The sequence below is a fragment of the Pteronotus mesoamericanus genome, unplaced genomic scaffold, assembly GCF_021234165.1.
Source record: "Pteronotus mesoamericanus isolate MK-2021 breed Mesoamerican mustached bat unplaced genomic scaffold, CSHL_Meso_final contig_130, whole genome shotgun sequence".
In the NCBI taxonomy this organism is placed as follows: Eukaryota; Metazoa; Chordata; class Mammalia; order Chiroptera; family Mormoopidae; genus Pteronotus; species Pteronotus mesoamericanus.
In genome coordinates this window covers 10667143-10688949 of record NW_026555060.1, presented here as the reverse complement: position 1 = coordinate 10688949, position 21807 = coordinate 10667143, and positions in this window count along the sequence as shown.

The window sequence follows — 21807 nt, the reverse complement described above, 5'->3', positions numbered from 1 at the left end:
AGTCATATTGTCAATATTTTACTTTATAGCTTCTGGGTTTGAATATTTTACTTCAGGGTGAGAAAATATTTTTCTCACCCTGAAGTAAAATATTAGTTTGTATTTTCTCCCAAAACTCCTTAGATTTTACATATTGATTTTTAACTCACTACATATTTTTGTATAATGTGTGAAATAGGGCTCTATATTTGCTTCATTTCAAGTAATAGTGGTCCATGCACTTCATTTGTTGAATAAGTCTTATTTTCCTAATGGATCTGAAATATCAAGTGAATCATATATTACATTGTTAGACAGATAGATACATTTGTTTCTAGAGCGCTCATTTTATTTCATTGACCTACTGGATTATTTCTGTGCTGGTGTCATGTTGTTTTAATTATTGAGACTTTATAATGGATTTAAATTTCTCAATATTTTATAATGGATCTAGACATTTAAAAAAATAAATAAAATCAATCTGCATTTAAAAAAAGAGAAAGAAAGAAAGAAGGAACTCCTACCTTTTGTGACAACATGGATGGAACTAGAGAATATTATGTTAAGTGAAATAAGCCAGTCGATGAAAGACAAATACCATATGATCTCACCTATAAGTGGAATCTATTCAACAAAATAAACAACAGGCATGGAAACATGGAGCAGACTGAAAGTGACCAGAAGGGATGGGGGAGGAGGATAATGGTGGAAAGAAGTGGAAGGGACTAGACAAAGAACATGTATGAATGACCCATGGACATGGACGATAGAGTGGGAACTGACTGTGGGAGAGGGGGGTGGGGTGAGATGGGTGGAGGAGGGCAAAGGGGGAAAAATTGAGACGGCTGTAGTAGAATAAACATGATTTTTTAAAAAAGAAAATAAACTATTAAAAAAAAGGAATAAAGACCTGGCTCAGACTGATATAATAACAATGATAATAAAATGCCCTCAGATTTGTGCAGCTCTTCATCATTTAAAAAGGGCTTTCAACAACTCTATGAAATGAAATCTGATCACCTAGATCAAATGAATCAATTGCTTGAAAGTCACAATTTGTCAAAACTCATAAAAGAAGAAATAGAGAATCTGATTAGGCCTATATCTATTAAAGATAATGAACCAATAATTAATAAATTTCCAAAACAGAAAGCACCAGGCCCAGGTGTTGAATTCGACAAAACATTTAAGGAACAAATTATATCAACCCCGCACAATCTCAGTAAGGGCAGTTGGATGGTTTGATTCAGCAGTGTTAATAAGCAACATCAAATCTTAAGCCCTGGAAATTGTTGGTCACCTCACCAAAGTAGATACACAGGTGGTAAAAAAAGCACATGAAAAGATGTCCCATATCACATGTCACCAGGGAAACGCTAATTAAAACCACAATGAGATACCACTACGAATTTATTAGAATTGCAAAAGTCCAAAACAATGACACCACCAAATGCTAGTGAGGATGTAGAGCAACAGGAACTCTCATTCACTGCTGATGGGAATGCAAAATGGTACAGCCACACTGGAAGAAGTGGTATGCTTCTAAACATACTCTTATTACATAACCAAGCAATTGTGCTCCTTGGTATTTACCAAAAGAAGTTGAAATCTTGTGTCTACAGAAAAACCTGCACATGGATGCTTATAGCAGTTTTATTCATAATTGCCAAAACTCAGAAGCAACCAAGATGTCCTTCAGTAGATGAATGGATTAATAAACTATGGTAGATCCAGACAATGGAATATTATTCAGTGCTAAAAAGAAATGAGCTATCAAGTTATGGGGGAAAAAAAAAACCAAACAAGGAAGAAACTAAAATGCATATTACTAAGTGAAAGAAGCCAATCCAAAAAGGCTACATACTATATGATTCTAATTATATAACACTCTGGAAAAATATGGGGACAGTAAAATGATCAGTGATTGTCAGGGGTTAAAGTAGGGAGGGATAAACAGGCAAAACGCAGAGGATTTTTAGGGCAGTGAAAACACTCTGTATAATTTTGTTAACTAGTGTCATTCCAATAAATTCAATGTAAAGGAAAAAAAAAAGAAAATACATTGTTTGATTCTATAATGTTATACATTTTCCAAACCCATAGAATATACAACACTAAGAGTGAACCATAATGTATGCTATGGACTTTGGGTGATAATGATGTAGCAATATAGGTTCTACGATTCTAACAAATGTACCACTCTGGTGCGAGATTTTGATAATGGGGAAGGCTATGCATGTTGAGGGGAGGAGAGGAGGGTTATGGGAAATCTGTGTACCGTTCCCTTAATTCTGCTGTGACCTTAAACTTGCTCTAAATATTGTCTTTAAAAAAAGTGCTTTCACATACATTATTCTTATAACCATGTAAAGTATGTGTTTTTATTGAAGGCTTGTTTTTTTTTCAAATCTTCCATTCTTATTAGTGCATGTTTGCTTTGGAAGTGGTAGCAATTCCACACTCCCACCTTGCTATAATTTTCCATTTAGATAACTAACATTTATTTAGCCTTATTGTTATACTAGGAACTTTATCTAAGAGCTTTTTATTTAAAATTCAGAAAGGGTCTTATGATTCCAGTTTTACACATGAAGAAATAGGCACATGGTTAGGAAAATTCTAGGCCCATCCTGGACCTGGGCTGCTGACTCCATGGTCTTGGTCTTATTGGCAGGCCACACTCAGCTGTAGTAAGGTGTACCACATAGGACATCTCTTGATGCCTCATTCACACTTCATGTTACCATGGGTAACCTCTCCAAGCTGATTCCAACCTTGGTCCAGTTTGTGTGCCCACATAACAGGACTATGGTAAGCTAGAGACGTCCTAAATTATCAGTCTGTGGACTCCTTCCATGGGGCAAAATATAGATCATTTTAAATGCCCCAATTGTTGGCAGAAGCAAAACTGGCAAGGATGACCAGCACGGCTGGAGTTGTTTTGTCGAATCACTGATGAAGTGATCATATGAAAATCTGTGTCCCAAAAGAAATTTTGTGTCCCAAAGAAACTAGGATGTAGTGATAATACAGGAACATAACCCAGATCATCCTAAAAGAAAATCTATAGATCCCCAGTGGCCCTCAGACTACACCTAGACATTACTGGCTTAATAAGACATGCCAGAATGAAAGATGAGTTCATATGGCCCAGCCATGGGTCCCCGCTGCTGTGGTCTCTCTGTCACAGGACCGAGGGCACGTTTGCCTCCCAGTGTGATGCTGGTGGAGCTGCAGTGCATATATCACATGACTGTGGGCCTCGGGGAGGGATGGCTCTCCAGTGCTGAGGCCGCCTTTATGCCACCCCGAAGCTGTTCCAGCCCTGGAGCCGTCCCATGCTTTTTCTTGTTTAAATGAATAAATGTCAATTTAATGTGCATTAGACAACCAGCAATGAACTGATACCATCTCCTCAGAGGAGCCTTACCTAGGACACCCATCACTGGCACATGGCACTAGAGTGGCCTGAACAGAAAGAGGCTCTGCAAAAGGAGCTGAGGAAAAGATTGTGATCCCCCTTCTCCATTTGGAAATCTCTCAAAAACTCCCAGGAGAATAAGAAATAGAAACACAGCTGCGGATGAACTGTCACCTGGACCACAGGTGTACAGAAGGGCTAACCAAAGCAGGGAAGGGCCAGAAAAAGCATAAAGCTCCAAAGAAATAGCAGATGGGCACAGGTCTCCGTCGACAAAGGAGCCAGTCTGCTCTCTAAGCACTCAGGAGGCAGCCCCTTGTTTGAGACAACACAATCAGGTGTTGAGCCAATGTGGGACCATCCTTGCACCTGGCTTAGCCTGAGCTCTTGTGAAGCCCAGGAGGCAGCACTGAAGGGGAAACACACAGATGAGGCCTCATTCCAGGAAGCAGTGGGAAAAGGTTACAGGAACTCACAGACCCAGGTCGAAGCATTCCTGCAGGATGACGCTGATCCCTCTATCACACAAGCCTCTTGGAAGAGCTGGCCCCGGAGATACTCATTCATCCAAAGATGAGGAAAGCCTGCAAAAGAACCTGCCCAGGAGTCAGACCTGGAGGACCTGGTCTCTGCTCCTCTGATGTTGGCCATGGCTCACCATTCAGGCCGCAGGGGCCTCTCCCAGCTCCAGCGAAGGCCCTGACCCCAACTTTGCTCTGGACCTCTCAGAAGGTGAAATGACAGCACCGCTTCATCCTGGTTCTCTCTGGAAACGAATGTGACCCTGGGAGCTTTTTCTTCACCAGAGTCAAGTGAACACATGTCCAGCAATTCAAGAGGGTGTGTCACAAGGCAAGACTGTGAATGCGCAAGATGTGGACTGTGAGCCCGCAATAGGCTAGTGGGGTGTTCACTCCCAGAAAGTAAGGTCTTTACTCTGCCGCCATCAGGTCCAGAGGTGGTTTCCTTCCTGAGCGATGCGAACTAAAAATACACTGCCTATCAGAAGAGGGCGTGCACTTTTGGGGGAAAAAGTGCCCAGCATGGGTGTTAAACCCAAGACCTCCAGAAGCCAGCTGCTCTGTGCCAGGTGGTCAGAGCACATGTGACTCCAGCTCACAAGCTCAGGACTTGTCTGGGTGGAGGGTGAAGAATGCAGTGGGACCTGGGCCTGAGAACTCCTCCCATGTTCCTGACAAGCAGGGGCCAGGAAGGGGGAGCCAGGAGGGCATTGCACAGAGGGGAGGAGGCCTCTGAGGCCACAGGCTGAAAGAGAACCTGGCCTTTTCCAGTGTTTGTCTGGGAGACACATTTAAAACCTATTTCATAGTTTACATGCTTGGCTAGTAAACTGATCTCTTTCCTTCTTCTTGAGGGGGTGGGGAGCAATGGAAAGAGAAGGGAGGCCAATAACAAATCTGACAACCCTTGAATTAGGTGTCTTCACTGTATTGGAAAAAAATATTTGGCCACTGGACTAAAAACTAAAAATCCCTAGAATAACAATAAATAAAGCACAGTGGACAAGTCCCCCAGGGAAGGTCTGCGCACTTGATCCAAAACTGCAAATGTAAACTTGAAATCTCTTTGAAGTCTTTTGCTTGGTCTTTGAAATTCATCCAATTTTGCATTCTGCCCATTAATGTTTATTTTAATATGAAAATAGTATTTTTTCCTCCAAATCTTCAAATAAAGCCCAGGGCTCCAGGAAGGTGTGTCAGGAGAACACGTAGCCCAGTTTAATATGACCAGGGATTTGAATAATCAGGTATCCAAAATCTACGTGCATTTAGAGTAACTGCAGGTCAACAATCTGGCTGCCAGGTGTGACACAGAGACAGCAAACACAGATCCAGGCTCTGGGTGACACAGGGACTGCAGAGGACCTCTCCAGAAGACTATGGTCAGAGACACTGCCAAGCACCTTTCACAAGTCACACTAGGTAGAAGCACTGGATCTGGGAGCACACACACCAGTCTCATGGGCAGCTGATATCCTTACTGTCGTTATAGTCTGCATTAGTTCAGGTAGACTAAGCTGTCATAGCAAAATAGACACAAACATGCAATGGCTCAACACAATAAAAATGTAGCAGTCCATGGAGGTTCAAGTAGGCCACTCTCCTCCACAGACTCAAATAAGAATACAGGCTGATATGGCTCTGTCATCTTGAATATGTGGCCAACAAGGTCACCTGGCGGTTGCCATCCCATTCATCCAGAAGAGGAAAAGAACATATCAGATAATGAATGGGAAGCTTTTATAGGCCAGGCCTGGAAGTGACTCACATATACTTCCTGCTCACATTCCATTCATATGACCATACTGAATTGCAAGGAAGTATGGAAAGGCAAGTCTTGCTGTACGTTCAGAAAAAAAGGCAAACGCAGATTTTATAGACTAGCACTTTTTGCCACATCACCTGAGGCCAGGAAATCCTACAAAGCTGTGAACGTTAATTTCTGATTGAGTAAATAATGGCGCAGTTGCTACATGGGGCACCAGCAGAGTTCTGGGCCCTCTTCACTATTCTAGTTCTAGTAAAGAGACTCTGCCCCCATCAATAAATTATGGGAAAGTTTACTGGTTCTTTTTCTGAACTTCGATTTTTCCAAAGTTTGATCTGACTCAGTTAATTCCAGGCCCTCTGTAACGCAATTAATACAAATACTTGTCATTCTAAGACTTAAACTTTCTCCTAAAACTATCTCTTTACTTCTAAAATTGTATTCCATTTGAACTTTTTAAAAGCCTTTATTTACTTATTTTTAGAGCAAAGGGAGGGGAGGGATAAAGAGAGGGAGAGAAACATCGATTCACAAGAGAAACATTGATAAGTTACCTCTCACCTGCCCCCTGGCAACAGGGGACCTGGACCACAACCCAGGCATGTGCCCTGATTGGAAATTGAACCAGGGACCTTTTGGTTTATGAGTCAATGCCCAACCCACTGAACCACACTGGTCAGGACTCCACTTTAACTTTTTAAAAATTAATTAGTAACAAGCATTTCTCTGGAGCACAGGAAGTACCAATGAGACATTCAAAATAGCAAATAACTCGGTAGTCCTTTACATATGCTCTTTTTTTTATACTAAGTTTGCCTTCCTGACTTACTTCATTGGTTGGGCTAGCACAAATGTAGTTTGCAGTTTTGTAAGTTGGAATGATAATTACTTGCAAAATGTCAACAGTATGATATCTATGACAGATCTTCTTCTGAAGTGAAATACACTATATTCAGATTCAGAGGCAGAACTGGCATAAACTAGTTTTCTAACCGCTTCTGACTAGAGGTAAGTATCCTGTATTTGCCTCTCTCAGTCCTCCACCAGGCAGATTATGTAATCTTCCCTGTCCAAGACTGAGGGCACCTTGGATGTGTACAGGTTCCTCACAGGACTCTAGTTTCCAGAATGATGGCACACATTTCAAAGCTCAGATACGTCTGCCATTGCTTTTTTCCTTCCTCTTAGTGACTTAGCGATACCACATCAAGCCTTGTGTGTGGTACATCTTCACCTGCACCTTTTGACCGCCACTCAAGGCCACCATATTGCACATATCCGAAACACATTGCCACACTGTCTTGTGACATGAAAGCCCTTCCTTCATCCTAAGAATTCAGGGACACTGCATCTGAATTTAGGTGGTTCTTCATACTGCAGTTACATCATACAGGAAAAATTATAGCAGCTGCAATTGTCTGTTGAGGCTGAGAGGCACAGGGGACATTTTTAGTGAAGTGGTTTGGAAACTAAACCATTACAAATATTTGTTGATGCAAATAAAATAGGGCAAGTATGAGTTTAAGTGCAGTTTGGAGGAAAGTAAAGGTAATCCCAGAAGTCAGAAATAAAGAGTAAGCTAAAAACCAAAGCAGTGAGCATATGAGCTGATCACGCAAATGTCCCAGAGGCAGTGTTGTCAGCCCCCAAAATCTTAAGGCTTAAATATCAATAATCCTGCCACAACAGGAGGCAGGGTTTTAGTTCCACGTGAGTAAGGGGGATCAATGCTCCTTCAGCAAGTGGGGGTCCTTAAAGAATAACACCCTCAATACAAGATTAGACTACATAAATATCCCATAAAATCACAGGAACATGACAACAAAGTTTATGTGTCACTGCACTGGGATCAAAAAATAATAATACTCCTTCCTGGGAATTTATAACTGTACTGCATGCATATTTTGGGTTCAATTTCACACTAAAAACATGGTTCAGGAAAATCCAGTTTAAGTAAAGAATATAAAAACTATTCCAGCCAATAAAACTCACCGTGGCACTGAACTCAAGCTGCACAATATTTTCACAGAGGATGAGCTCACAATCAAAACTCTTAAAATGCCTATGGAAATAATCTGTTATGATTAATAACCAACAGACATAATAAACAGTAGTGTTAGAAACCAAGAATTTCAGATAATTAGATAACTTTATAGAATATAAAATAAGAATATTTGACATGATTTGTACCAAAAAGAAAATCAAATCATAAGAAAAAATTAAACATCAAAAATGAAACCAGGCAAAAATGAAAAATAACCACAAAAATTTAGAAATAAAAATCTAGTAATTGAAATTAAAAACTCAGTGGATAGGTTTCATCTGATAAGACAAAGTTGATCAGAGAATCAGTAAAGTGGAAAGCAAATGTGAGGAAATTAAACAATATGCACCACACAGATGAAAAGATGGAAAATAGCAAAGAGAAACTAAGAGATATTCAAATTGAATGTGAATTTCCAAACATATCTAGAAGTTGCAAAAAAAGGCAGTCAAGAAATTGAGGAGAACCAGTATTCATAAAAAGAATGACTAAACATTTTCAGAATTGATCATAATAAATAATATATGTCCACACCTGAACACATCATGGTAAAACTGCAAATCAGAAAGCAAAGAGAAAAACTTAGAAGCAACCTGTGAGAACATCAATAAAAAAAAAAACGAAAGACAATACTAGATAACATGGACATGTTTGATGGAGGGGAGTCAGGAGGGATAGAAAGTAAAGCACCCCAAGTTCTGTGTTTTATAAGAGGAAGGCAGAAAGAATGAGCGCAGACTTCCTTAGTTTAGGTACAAGGTAAAAGTTAAAAGGTAACCACACAAAGAATACAAATAGAATATATAAGTTCCAAAGCAGCAACAGTAAAATAAGGAAAGAGAATTAAGAGAATGAAATCATTTTAGCACAAAGCAGACAAGGAGAAAATAAGAAAAAAAGAAATTTCCATACAATAGGCATATATGTTATAAACAAAAATGCAAAATAATATGGTAGAAATAAAGTTTTAAAACCGTAATAAATATGGGATATATAAAATATGTATTAAAATGTAAGTATTATATAATATAAATGGATTAAACTTATGTTAGGTTTAATTCAATTCATAAAAAAGGATGCAACCCACAAAATATTTAATACAATTGACTATAAACATATGGAACAAATTCTCAGCCTCATAGTAATTAGAGAAACAATGAATTCACATATGGATCTTAAAATGACAATCCTTACTGTGAAGGGAGTGAGTAAATGGACATTTCTTTAAAATGTCGACTGTAAAGTGAATTGGAGCAAAAGTAAGGTTTGCAACATGTATCAAAAGCCTTAACATATACACATCTAGAAATTATACTTTGAGGAAATAATCAGATCATTTGTGCAAAAATTTATCCACTGAATGTTCTAACAAATTATGTATAATATCAGAAATCTGAGTCCTAAATATTAAACAATTAAGAGAGTTGTTAACTATTGCTGCTACTACTGCAGGTAATAACAATAATAATAATTAAAGGTAATATTTGTTAAGAGTTTACTACCTGCTGGGCATTGTTCTAAATGCTTTACTGATTAATACATTTTAATCTCCATTATAACTATATATAATACATATCAGACTCATTCTCATTTTATAGATAAGAAAACTAAGGCACACAAAACTAAGGCACTAAAAAACTAAGAAAACTTAGTAATTTGCCTAGTCACTCAGTGATCAGATGGAATAGTCCCTCCCCTGTTTCGTTTTGTTTTCTTTTTAGGAAGGTACTGTTTTTAGGGGTTTGTGCTTTCCTGCTTCAAATGCTTTTTTGGGACACCCATCATAGTTGAGAACCAAAGGCCACAGGCAGACAGATGGTGCGGAGAATTTGGTAATAACCAAAATGGCATGGACGTAACACCCGTGAGTTCCCTCCCTCAGTCTGAACCAGGCTGTTTTATTTTTGTCACCTCTATTTAATCTTAAATCATTCCAGGGATTAAACTTTTGCAGAAGACAGAAGGAGATTGGAAAAAAGGTAAGATTATGAAGCCGGTGTGATAGCCAATCCAAGTGGTGAGCACTGACTGGGACAGATCTTCCATAAACGTCCGCAGCAGTGTTTTCCCATCTGACACACTCTTCCCAGACCTTGTCATTCCCCCCACGAAGAGGCGGAATCTATGTCCCCTGCCCATGAACCTGGGTGGGGTCTCCAGAATCACCATGGCACATGTGTTTGTCAGATTACGCAGCCTGCAAAACATGCTCTAGAGAATACTGTTTTTATGACAGTAGACACATAAAACAATACATTTGCAAATCTCAATATTGCAAACACACATTATGCATGTTAGTATAAAAGTCATGTTTTTAGACAGGCAAGAACAAACATGGATGCATCATCACTGAAATATTAATCATCTCTGCCTTGGGTACCAGAATTATGGGGAACTTTTTAAAATTCCTTTTGTTTATTTCTGCAAGGAGAATATGAATATATTACTCATGCAGTTTGAAACAAAAAACTTCTAATTTCAAAAATACAGAAATTGATGTGGCTGGTGGGGTGGGTGGGGGAGGGAGTCAGAGTTAAAGAGAAAAGACATCTTCTGCCTGCCCAGCAGGAAGCTTCTTTGTTTCTGAGGCTTCCTGGTCCCACATTTCCCCACCACCCAGGCTAGCCAGGTTCTTTCCCATCAACCCCCAGCATCTCCAGCTGCGTCTCTTGGCAGCTCTCAGCTGTCCTGGGTCAGATGCCTAGTCTTTGTTCTCTTGGTCCAATCCAAGAAGATGCTGAATTACCGGGGAAGTCACATAGGTATTTCCTATATGTCATCTGAGGAAATGGGCCCAGGTATACAGTCCCTAGTGGGAGACAATGGCAATTCATTAAATTCATTCAACAAATGTTTACTGAGGGCCTACCATGTGACAGACACCATTTTTCAGGCCAAGCTTACCCTAAATTTGACTTAGGACAGTAAACTAAATCAGCCTCTTTCAATATACTCCTCTAGTACTTTTTTTTTTTTTTTTCAAAGATCACAACAATAAAGTTGCCTTTCACATAAGCCATAATTTTCTCTTCAGGCAAGACCATGAAAGTTCTACATCTGAAAATAAGACTTTCCTGATTTATGGGTAAGTTCATGCATAGTAACAAATGTCCAAGTATGTATTTGTGACTCAATTAGATTCTTGAGTTCCTCCGTTTTCAATCACGCTTTACAGCATCGATGTCCATCCATCACCAAATGAAACAAAGGCTGCAGCAATAGGCTCTGCTCACCAACTGTGTTACTTTCTAGTCTCACATTTAAGCAGTGAGCTGTTAGCCTCATCTGGGCAGAAAAGTCTTGCATTAACGAAAGTTTAGAAAGTGCTTCCTGCTGAAAGCACATTTTTCACCTCGAACTCGCCCAAGTCCAACCCAGTAGTCTGATGGAGGCCCACAGCCCTTCCAGGTTCAAGCCTACCCTCAGGAAATACTGTCAGCCTTTTTGGATGCAAACCTGGGTAGATTCATCAGAGCCATCACATTTTTTCCTTTCCTGGCTCATCTAGGACATTCTAGCACTTCCTACTGTGGACCCTGTAAAAGAAGATACTAAGAAGGGCTCCTCATGGCTAACTGGGCTCAAATAAAGATGAATGAACAAACCAACAAACAACAAAAACAAAAACAGAGCCTAGCAGCCATTTCTACATAGCCTCTCACGCAAACTGCACTTCAGGGAGAAGCCTGCACTGAACTACCTGCCTCTGGGCTCCACTGCCTGCCTGCACTGTGTTTCTACCATCTGAGCCAGCCCTTCTAGGAGCTCCTGGAGTCCTATTTCCACCAGCAGGACTAAGGCTTTCGATCCAATCACAGATCCAACCAACCAGAGCGGCTCCATCCTGACGAATCAGGACAGTGCCTTTTGGACTAATTGAATTGTGGGGATATGGAGTCCTCGTTTGCAAGAGGACAAACAAATCAGGGACCAGGGGCCGGGACTTCTGTCTGTATAAGCCAGCTTCCTTCTGGCTCTGGGGGTGCAGTTTTCCTTTCTATGGAAGACTGAAGACATCGTTTCCTTGGGTGAGCTGAAACACCAGAGCAGAGCAGAGCAAAGCAGCAAGAAGCAGAGCAGGACTGTGTAGACGGAGAGGGGCCTGGTCCCAGGGCTGCCTCAGAGCCATGCTGTTTTCACAGCTGCGGTATATCACAATTGGGTGGTTTTGCACTAAATAACGTTTCCCTCTTTGTTGCACCCTAAACTGGGGATTCATGTTGGAGTTGAATTGGTGCCAGTGACCATGAATTGACACTACAAAAGCAGTATGTAAATCGACAGTGTCCAGAACGCTTTACAAACAATAGCTGTGCTTCTCCTTGAAACAAAATGCTGCTTGGAAGAATGGGGTTTAGTTTTTTATGTCTTACAAATTCTATACTCAATTTTTGAGATGCTAAAGAGACTTCCTTTAATCAAGCAGGGAAACATTTAACCAACAGGAAATCAATCTGAGAAAAATATAAATAAAAATTTTAAAATATTTTTTCCTTGGCCTGTGTTCCACATGTTTCTTATTGTAATTAATTAATTACTTAATTAATTTCATTTAATTTGGAAAGAATCTAAGTCAGTAAACTTCACTTCCCTTGGAACCCCTACACTGATCTAAACTAAATTAATGTAAGCTCTGAATAGATTATTGCATTCCTGTTTTTCAGGGTGGTTTCCTATAGTTATTAAAGACTTATATGAAATAACCCTGGCTGGTGTGGCTCAGTGGATTGAGCACCGGCCTGTGAACCAAAGAGTTGCTGGTTCAGTTCCCAGTCAGGGCACATACGTGGGTTGTGGGCCAGGTCCCCAGTTGGGGGCATACGAGAGGCAACCACACATTGATATTTCTCTTCTTCTCTTTCTTCCTCCCTTCTCCTTTCCCTAAAAATACATAAAAATCTTGAAAAAAAGGTTTATATGAAATAATTTTAACTAAAGAAAAAGAATGGTTTTTCTTACACAGTAAACATTGAAACAAGGGACTATGCCCCAAGGAATCAAGAAGCATGGTCATTCCCGTTCCCTGTATCCCTCTATCTGCTTCACATAAAGCAACAAACAGGCATCTGGAAGTCAGACTCAGCCATCCCGCTCGCACTGGTATGAAGGGCCCATTCATTTAAAGCTGGAAGACAAACCTCAAGCCATAAATGTAAAGGAATTGAGGGCTTCTGTATGTATCTCAGTTCTTACCAGAGGACTCTGCTGCCCAACATTTTTCTACCTCTTCTGGTTTCCTTGCTGCAAAGAAACATCTCCTCTCTGAGGGAAGTGTGAGTGACGAGTTTTTAAAATTTTGTATTTTTCTCCCCATAGACAGTAGCAAGTGCCACTGCTATAGTTTTCAGCCTCTTTATCTCCTCCAAGTGCACAAGGAATAGGTGGGCTGAAACATCCAGTAAAACATTTGTTTCATCAAAAGTTAAACATGCCCTGCCATGTCACATGGACCAAAGTTGTCCATGTTGTGACCAAAACTTTACCATTACATGGACAGTAAAAAGACCGTGAACTAGCCTTTTTAATATCTGACCATGTGCTGGGAAACTGAGCCCCAAGCAGCTGCAGAATAAGCCATTCACCTTCAGATTATCAGCTGAATTCAGGGGACTGAGGAAGGTTTGTATTCTTAATCAATCTGGATTTCCATTGCAAAACCTTTTGTGGACGCCAGGCCATTCCTGCCCGGCCCCTCTCCCACTAAGGAAGTGGTCTTGACGTGGACTTCACTGGAAAAACGCTCATTATTTTTCAAGTAAAAGTTGCAGAGCCTAATTATCAAAGAGACAAGAAATAACAAGTGTTGATGAGGATGTGGAGAAAAGGGAACTCCCGTGCACTGTTAGTGGGAATGCAGACTGGTGTAGCCCCCGTGGAAGACAGTATGGAGGTTTCCGAAAAAATTAAAAATAAAACTACCATATAACCCAGTAATTCTACTTTCAGGTGTTTATCTTAAGAAAACAAAAATACTAATTTGAAAAGATATATGCACCCCCATGTTTATCACAGAACATTTTCCATAGCCAAGACATGGAAACAACCTTAATGTCCATAGACAGGTGAATGGATAAAGAGAAACATGATGTATATGCACACTGGAATATTATTCAGCCATAAAAGAGTGAAATATTGCCATTCACGACAACAAGCGTGGGCCTTGAGGGCATTGTGCTAAATGAAATCAATCAAAGAAAGACAAATTCCATACGATCTCACTTATACATGAAATCTAAAAACAATGACAAAACACAAACACACAGAACACACAAACAAGCTCACAGATACAGAGAATAAATTGGGGGTTGCCAGAGACAGAGATGGGGGGTGGTCAGCAAAATGAATAAAGGGAGTTAAAAGGTATAAACTTCCAATTATAAGTCAAGTCAGTCCAGGGAGGTAATGTGCAGCATGGTGACTGTAGTTAAGAACAGTGCGCTGCATGTTTGAAAGTTGCTGAGAGAGTAGTTCTTAAAAGTTCTCATCATAAGAAAAAATTTTAATAATGTTACCTTGTTGGATGTTAACTAGACTTACTGAGGTGATCATTATGCAATATATACAAATATTGCATCATTACACTGTACACCTAAAACTGATATATCAGTTATATAGCTCAATGAAAAAAAGGAAGACAATTTCAGAGCCTAAAACACTTTGGGCAGTGATGCTATACATAAAGAGACTAGAAGGAACTACATTAACAGTGCTTAGCTCTGGGTTGGAGATTATGCATCACATTTTTTCTTCTTTAATGTGCTTTCAATTTTCTAAATTGTCTACAATGAGCATGTATTACATTTATAAGTTAAAAAAATTTTACATAGAGGACAGCAGACAATGTGGAAAAGACAATGGTTCTCTCTAGAGACTCCAAGGATGCTGATTTCTCAAGAAGCCAGAAGACTTCTTGTGGTCTATCACTAAAAGGGAGATTTTCCAGAGCCTTTCAAAAGCACTGTGGAGTACATTTAAATAAAACTCTGTATGCACTGACCCCCACTCCCAGGATGGTAATCTATTACACAGCAAAGCAGTAGAAACAGGAAAAACCACCTTGACTCTCTAAAAATATATAGTTCGTAAGACACTGTGGAATGGATACAGCTCTAAAATCTCCTACATTAAAGGCACAGACACATTGGAAAAAAAAAGTCCATCGAGCTCCCTCTGCAGGTCTATGATAGTATTACCTGCCCACCATTCATTCTTGGCTTCCTTAAAAGAGTCCGATCCTAGTCAACAAAGTGTAGATTAGTTATTGCAACGTGAAATGAAATGTGCTGATGCCAAGAAAACTAAATTAAAAAACTCCCCCTTGAGTTTTACTTTTGAGTTCAGTCAATTCCATAATGGTTGTTTTTCTTTTAATGTGAGTATGTATTACATGTGTAAGCTTTTTTTCACTGTTTAAGAGATTTTTATTAAATCAATAATTTTATAATCCAAATAATGTTTTCTTGCTCAGTTATCATTTCTGTTATTTAAAACAGAAGTGACATTCTGAGCTATTCCACAGTAAAGAATTACAAAATCAAAGAATGCTTTAGTTTTGTACTTGCTGAAAATCCTTTTCCCCAGGGTCTACAAAACTGATTGATAAAAATAGGGTTCCTTTGTCTATATATCAAAATATTAATAGTGCTTATTTTATTAAAAAATAATGAAATTAAACACTTCCTCTTATACATTCAGTGGTAGCAAAGCAAAACAGTATTTTAAACAAGTATAGGAAATAGAAACAGCGTTTGTAATTTCGGTTCTATGAAAAAATTCAGCAGGGGGTGATAAAAATAGCAACAGTATTTTAAACAAGTATAGGAAATAGAAACAGCCCTTGTAATTTCGGTTCCATGAAAAGATTCAGCAGGGGGTGATGGAAATAGCATTATCAATAAAAACCTAAACTCAAGGCTGCAAGCCATTATTTCCAGCTCCAATAGATAAAGGCTTCCCTCAGGTTCTCAAGGTGTGTCATGGAAAAGGAGTTGGTCAAGCAGGATGACAGAATCTCATGGAATGTAGTTTTTCTTCTTTTTTCCTGTGAATTTTAAAATCAGCTCCTTGATAGTCTGCATCATTCTCCTCATCAGTAAAATGAGAGTGGGTGAGACTATGTCTTGATATTCCTTTAACTTTTTACCAAAGAGAAACAAATATGCAAGAGTAATGATATATTTTGTTATCCAACTATATATCTAAGAGTGGGCAGTTTCTAGCCACGAGCTGGGGCAAGGTGTGTAATCAGAAAACCTGGGGTCAAGTTTCATCTCTGCCATTTGCCGGTGCTCCGGAGTGTTACTTCTCTTCGTTTCCATTTACTCAATGGTAGAGATGGGAATACTAAAAGCTGTCAGAGATGTACAGGAAGAAAAGTCTCCATTTTCATAGCAGCAATAAAAGGGGTAAACCACCTAGGAATGCACTTAACAAAAAATAAGCATGATTTTTATGATGAACACTTTACATACACTATCGAGAGAAGAGAATTTAAAAAATGGAAGGATACCACGTTCTTAGATAGGCAGACTCAACCTCATATTGTTGCTAACTCTTCCAAAAGTAATCTACTAATTTAATACAATCCCAGTGTAAAACACCCAATCAGGTTTTGATGAAACTTGGCAAGCTGATTCTAAAGTTCATATTGAAAAGAAAATAAATAAAATTAGCTAGGAAGATTCTGAAAAATAGGAGGAATGAGAAAAAATAAGCCCTTTCATATATGAAAACAAATTTTAAAGCAATAATATTAAAACAATATAGTATTGGTACATCAATAGACAAATCAATGGAAGAACATAGAAATGCAGAAATAGACCGCATACAAATTGAAACTTGTTACATAATAAAGGTAGAACTTAAAATCCATGACAGAAAGATGTATGATTTAAACAATGGTGTTGGTGTAACTGGATAGTCATCTAGAAAAAATATGGATACGTATTTCATACAATGTACTACAATAAATTCTAGATACATCCAGGATTTAAATAAAAGCAATCACATTTTTAAAGTAGCAGAATAAACAAGATAAATTTTAGAAAACACTCCTGAAATGGACAAGGCTCCTTATTCTATTCCATGGCTGTATATGTGTGTCATTATGTTACTATTTTGATTACTGCAGTTCTGTAATAAGTTTTGAGATCAGAAAGTGCAAGTCCTCCAATTTTTTTCTTCTTTTCCAAGATGTTTTGGTTATTTGGAGCCACTTGAAATTCCCTGTGAAGTTTAGGATAGATCTCATAAAACATTATTAGGATTTTTCTAGGGATTCCGAAGAAGCTTTAGATAGCTTTGGATATTACCGGTATCTTAACAATATTGTCTTCCAATCCATGAACATAGAATGTTATTCCATTTACTTCTGTCATTAATTTCTTTCAGCAATGTTTTATAGTATTCATAGTGCAAGTCTTTTACCTCCTTGGTGAGGTTTTTCCCTAAGTTTTGTTTTATTTTATTGTTTTATTTTATTGTCACTATTATTGTTTTTTAAATCCTCACCTGAGAACATGCTTATTGATTTTAGAGAAAGGGTAAGGGAGGGGGAGAGAGAGAGGTAGAGAAACACCAATGCAAGAGAAAAACATCCTGAACCCAAAACCCAGCCATGTGCCCTGACCAGGAATGGAACCCGTGACCTTTCAGTCTGCTTACAGGGGTGCTCCAACTGAGCCGCACTGGTGAGGGCCTAAGTATTCTATTCTTTAATGCTATTGTAAATGGAATTGTTTTCTTTTCTTTTCCTTTTTTTTTTTTTTTATCCTCACCTGAGGACATGCTTATTGATTTTAGGGAGGAGGAAGGGAGGGAAAGAGAGAGAGAGAGAAACATCAATATGAGAGAGAAATATTGATTGGTTACCTCTCGTATATACCCCAACCAGGGACTGAATCCACAACCCAGGTATGTGCCCTGACTGGGAATCAAACGTGCGACCTTTGGGTCTGCAGGACAATGCTCCAATCGAGTCACGTTGGCCAGGGCTGGAATTGTTTTCTTAATTTCCTTTTCAGGTGGTTTGTTGCTAGTGTATAAAAATGCAACTGGTTATTGTGACTTCTATCCATAATGTCCTTGCTTATTCTGTAAGCCTCTGACTATTGTGCTGTGTAATTAGCCAAATCAGGGTCTTTTTAATAAAATTCTCTCAAACTTAGACCACTCCACAGGATTCTATTTAATTAATTTCTCCCCACTGTTTTCAAGTTTCTATTCTCTTGCCTAATTCCACTGGATAGAACTTTCAGGGTAGTGTTTTATAGAAGTGTTAACAGTATATATTCTCTATAATTTAGTGGAAAACATTCAATAATTTCATATTAAATATGATGTTAGCTGAAGTTTGTTTTATCTATTGAGAGAATCATACTTTTTTTGTCTTCTTTACTCTGATTTTAAAATATAAAACCAACTTTGCATTTCTGGTATAAACACCAGTCAGTCACAATGTGTTATATCTTTTATATATTACTGAATTCAATTTGCCAATATTTGTTTATGTTTTTATATGGGAAATTTTGTGCATAGGAATGGCTTACATTACTTTTACCTAAAATCCACTGCCTAGAACTCAGGCCAAACTTAACAGCAAGGGAACCTGGGAAATGTGAACAAATTGCTTGTTCTACCACAGAAATTAAGAGATGAGGATAGAAACAAGAATGTCTGTTCTTTAATCAATCTCACAGGGGAAAAGGGCATCAAAAATATCAAGGAGGGAGTATTTGACTAGAACTTGCTGAGAATTTCCCGGGACTGATAAAAAATACATGAACCCACATTCAAGAAAAACAATATATTCCAAGAAGGGTAAGTTTTAGAAAAATCCAAGCATAAACATGTTATAATAGACTACAGAATACCTAAAACAAACAGAAAGAGAGAGGAGCCAGTGGGAAAAATAGCTCACGCAGGAAGAATTGCCAATATAACTAACAACAAATTTTTAATAGCAACACCAGATGCTGGAATACCATGGAATGTCTTCAAAATGCTGAGAGAATATAACAAAAATCTTCAAGAATGATCCTTCCTAAAATCAGGTAAAATAGAGACACTTTCAGATAATCAAAAACTGATAGAATCTACCAAGAGGGCTACATTAGGGAAGATGGAAAATTATAGTATTTCTAAAATGCAAATAGAAATGTAGAAAAAGTCAAATAGTAAACATGCTTTTGTATAAATGCCATTTATATAAAATAGAAGGATTTAATTTTTAGGATCAAAGAAAAATCAGAATTAAAATATTTGGTAACAAGAGTATACAACTTGGAGAAGAGTAAACAATGTTAAAGTGTTTTGTGTGGTTTGAACTTTGATAAGTATATGGTAAAATTGTAATAGTAACAACTAAAAGAATTGAAATAGTGTATAAATGCCAGTGTGGATAAAAGGAAATTAACTTTAAAAAATAAAGAACAAATATTCAATTTAAAAGGGGAAAAAACACAGATTAGCAAAAGAAATACAAAACAAAGGATAGAAACAAGTTAAAATATGAAAATAATCACAGTAAATATTTATGTACTAACCTCATCGGTTAATAAGCAGAAATAAAAAGACTGAAAAAAGTATAACTACCTACAGGGACACCAGAATACTAAAAATACTGAATATTGAAAATAAAGGAATGAATAATAATATACTGGTAAAATACCACTCAAAAATTTTGAGGTTATATATATTTTTTAAGATTTTACTTACTTTTTTAGAGAGAGGGGAAGGGAGGGAGAAAGAGAGGGAGAAAAAAATCAATGTACAAGAGAAACATCAATCGGTTGCCTCTTGTACACTCCCAACTAGGTACCTGGCCCACAACCCAGGCATGTGCTCTGACTGGATATCAAACCAGTGACCTTTCAGTTCACAGGCTGGCGCTCAGTTCACAGGCTGGTGCTCGGTCCACTGAGCCACAGCAGTCAGGGCAAGGTTACATATTAACATCAGACAAAATACAATAGGACAGGAATGATTATTAGGGAGAAAAGTGAGTTACTACATTAGGATTAACTTTGAATAATTCTAAGAGTTAAGCAAATAAAAAAAGAGCATTGACATACATAAACAGCTTCTATTTTCCAGTCTGGCACAGAGGAGCTTGGAAATTATGACCCCAATCTAACAAGCAAAAAGCTGAACAACAGGAAAAATCAACATCTCTTTCTAGATCCGTCAAACAAGTAAGGTCACATACAAACTACTGCCCCCCAAAGCTGCAGAGAAAGACAGGCAAATACAAAAAATTACAACTTCCTGGAGCAGAAACATCCGTGAGAACCAGTACCAGGGTAGAAAACCCCCAAACTGTAATTGATGAATTGCTAGAGGCTCAGCGCGGACAAGTCTCAGAGTTAAAAACTCCGGGGAAAGGAGGGAGGCAACACTTTTGTGATTTTAACCTCCAGAAGCCCTATCAGGATCTCACAATGAATATCAGGGGAAAATCCCCTCCTGTTTCTGGCAGGGAGAAGGGAAGTCATCATATGGAAATACACCAGATCTGTTCTTCATAACAAGGCCTGCTCTGAGGAGAAACTGGTTTATCAGAGCTTAACCTGTTGGGAGTTTTATTTAAGCTCAACCAGTCCAGGGGAAGGGAAATGCCCAACTCCAGCAGGCTCTAGCCATCCATGCGAGACAAGGGAAATATCCAAATCCAGCCCCCTCTAGAGCTCTGTGTAGGATGGGAAAACACAGCTCCAGCCTTCTCTAGCCACCCTGTCCCTGCTAACAGGGCCGGGGGAGGGTCTGAGAACCATCTGTAAAGTTCGCAGCCCAGGATCACAACTCACTATAACACTGAGACCTAATCATAGGTCTATAGAACCCTTTCCCGCCTCCCACACTCCACCACTACATCATTAAAAGCCTATTTACCAGAGTTCCTTTTATCCAGCACATCATGCCTGGCTTTCAATAGAAAAGCACAAAGCATACTAACAGGCAAAAAAGACAGTTTTGACAACTTCACACTTATTCTTGGTAAATATTCTTAGCAATACTTAATCCGGTAAGACGCATTCACAAAACACTTAAAGCAAACATCACTTGTGATGGTGAAATGCCTTCCCGTTAGGACCACAAACAAGGCCAGGCTGCCCTCTAGCCTCATTTCTGGTCAGTGGAGTACTGACAGCCGCGGCCGGTGCAGCAAGACCAGAAACAGGAATCGCTGCTACGATCACTCAATAGGGAGAGACAAAACGGTCCTAATTTGCAGATGCTATGATTCTTTATAAAATGGAAGAAATTAACAAGGTCAAGGAGTACAAAATCAATGTGGTAAAGTTAAGATTTGGTTAGAAGTGTAATTTCACGTAACAGAATTTTATAAAAGTAACCAAAAGTATAATATAGCTATGCTTAAATATTACAAAAAAAAATTGTGGGAAATTATTTTTATTAACAATTTTTGTAAATTTAGATACACACTGTGTTTAGATAGAAAGACTCACTATTTAAAGATGTCAGAGATTTCCCTAACTCATAGAGAGTCAATGGGATTCTAGAAAAAATCCTAATAGGTCTTTTTATGGGACATACCATGCTGATCCTTAAAATTATATGGAAGAACAAAGGGCCAAAGAGTCAAGATTTCTTGAAGAACAAGAAGCTATGGGAGTATAACAAGTCTGACTTCATTTTTTAATATTTTTGACTGCTGAGAACTTCTAAGCCTCACCCCTCGCTCTTCGCATTGTGCCCACATCCGGAAGAGCTGATAAGAAAAACTGATACCCCCCCTTGGATCCTGGCAGGAGGTTCAATCCAGTCAAGTTCTTATCCTAGCCACCCCAGCCCCACCCCTACGCACAAGAACCCATTCCTGTCTCTCTTTCAGACAGGTTTGGGAGGCCTGCCCTGCTCTCCCCAAGGATCTCAAGTAACTAATAAGCCTTGTCATGCCCTCTTGGAGCTTGTGTATGGCATTTGAGTATAGACATCCGAACCAAACTTTGTGTGAGGGGGGTCCATCTGCCTCTGCAAGTAAACAAACAGAGAGCTTGCCTGGATGGGCAGAAGCTGGTTTACAGCTGGGTTTATGGGAAAAAGACATGCAGGT